At 44.4% G+C, this 2,230-nt stretch overlaps 1 long non-coding RNA gene across 1 annotated transcript in view; it reads right to left on the bottom strand.

Annotated features, from left to right (window-relative positions):
• Nucleotides 1-1,044: 1,044 nt before the first annotated feature.
• The window catches only part of LOC106727666, a 2,415-nt gene continuing 1,229 nt past the window's right edge, over nt 1,045-2,230 (bottom strand). Inside the window, exon 2 of the long non-coding RNA XR_001363900.1 lies at nt 1,045-1,332. This is a non-coding gene — a long non-coding RNA (uncharacterized LOC106727666). The remainder of the gene's footprint in view (nt 1,333-2,230) is intronic.

Here is a 2,230-nt window from a genome sequence, read left to right as displayed (position 1 = left end):
CCAGTGTCTTGCGGCCATTGGTTATGCTTATACGCATGTATACAAGTTGGCATGGAGCCATCATCCTGCCTAAGGGTTGTCATCCAGACTCTTGAATGTGGAAATGCTCTTGTTCTGGGAACCACCCTCTTCCCTGCCCCAGATCGCAACCTGTGGCTCTGCCTTCCTTACTTGTCTCTCTTCCTTTTTTCCCATCAACTCCCAGGCCTGGAAGTACAACATCCTCTTATTTCTTCTATGCCGCATCCTCTTTTTCCCTATCTCCAATCTCCTGGTTAAGTCTTCTATACTTTTATCTCTATATCTATCTCTATATCTATCTATCTATCTATCTATCTATCTATCATCTATCTACCTACCTATCTATTTACCTATCTATTTATCTTATTGATTTCAGAGAAAGGAAGGGAGAGGGAGAGAGAGATAGAAACATCAGTGATGAGAGAGAATCACCAATAGACTGCCTCCTGCATGCCCCCACACTGGGGATCAAACCCACAACCTGGGCATGTGCCCTGACTGGGAATCAAACCATGACCTCCTGGTTCATAGGTCAACCCTCAACCACTGAGCCACACCAGTCGGGCAAGTCTTAAATGTTAGATAGGAGACTCCTCTGTACATCATAGCAGAAACTATGGCCTTCCAGGCCCTTGGTAGGACACATGGGAACTAAAGGAACTTTCTTTTTTTTAAGGTATAATTTTTTGATTATTCACACTGGACAACTATTGCTGTTTTGGTGGTTGTCACCAAAAATTAAAATTTTTTTAATTTTTGTTATTGATTTCAGAGAGGAAGGGAGAGGGCAGAGAGATAGAAACATCAATGATGAGAGAGGATCATTGATTGGCTGCCTCCTGCATGCCCCTCACCAGGGATCGAGCCTGCAACCTGAGCATGTGCCCTTGACTGGAATTGAACCTGGGACCCTTCAGTCCACAGGCCGATGCTCTATCCACTGAGCCAAACCGGTTAGGGCTAAAGGAACTTTTAATAACCCTTTCTCTCTTGACAATGCTGGAATACAAAGCCTATTTCTTCCTCTGCAAAATTCTGTTTTGGGTTGCACAACATTGGAAAAGCAACTCATGTATGCTTAAAAATGGTTAAAATGGCAAATTATATGTATTTTTACCACAATTTAAAAACATTAATAACGTAACATACCCTAAATCATTGAATTGTACACTTTAATGGGTACATTATAGGGTATGTGAATCACATCTCAATAAAGCTGTTACAAAGATCCTGTTTTGAATGTCAAAACCTGAATTCCTTTTTTTTCTTTGTTGTTCTTGGGTAACAACTCGGCTTCACTTTCGCTCCCATCTTCCAGGCACAGCAAATGGATTGTTTAGGGTCAAAGTCAGGTATAAGGAAAGACAAGAGAAGAAAAGAGCATTAATTTTGGCTTAAAATAAATACTTCCATTAAGTACATCTATATATATAAAAGCCTAAGCGACTGAATGAGTCGACCAATCGCTATGACATGCACTGACCACCAGGGGGCAGGCGCTCAATGCAGGAGTTGCCCCCTGGTGGTCAGTGTGCTCCCACACCAGGGGCGCAGCTCAGCTGACCCAAGGGTGCCAGAAGTGTGGCTCACAGCTGGTGAGTGCAGCTGTGGCAGCAGAGCTTCTCCCGCCTCCTGGGCAGTGTTACTGAGCAGATGCAGGAGCAGCAAGGCCGGGATGAGCGGGAGCAGCACAGCTTGGGCTCCTCCCCGGCCGCCTGCTGCTTGGAGCACTACTACATCCCTTGGGGGATGTCAGACTGAGGGTTTCAGATTTGCTAGAGGGCGCAGGCCAGGCTGAGGGACCCCACTGGTGCACGAATCCATGCACTGGGCCTCTAGTACAGCGATCGCCAACCTTTTGGACCTCACAGACCACCAGTGGTCCACGGACCACCAGTTGGAAACTGCTGCTCCAAAGGTTTCCTTAAACCAGTGGTTGCCAACATTTCGGACCTTACAGAACACCAGTGGTCTGCGGACTATCAGTTCACAATCGCTGCTCTAGTATATATATATATTCTCCTTTGCTTATTTAAAAAAAAAACACCAGCATTTTATATATTTTGCACACTGAATGGCATCTTGCTTAAAATATATATATATACTTAAAATATATTTTATTGATTTTTTATAGAGAGGAAGGGAGAGGGATAGAGAGTTAGAAACATCGATGAAAGAGAAACACCGATCAGCTGCCTCCTGCACATCC

Source organism: Myotis brandtii, unplaced genomic scaffold (assembly GCF_000412655.1).
Source record: "Myotis brandtii unplaced genomic scaffold, ASM41265v1 scaffold463, whole genome shotgun sequence".
In the NCBI taxonomy this organism is placed as follows: domain Eukaryota; kingdom Metazoa; phylum Chordata; class Mammalia; order Chiroptera; family Vespertilionidae; genus Myotis; species Myotis brandtii.
This window is presented reverse-complemented; position numbering and strand designations above follow the sequence as displayed.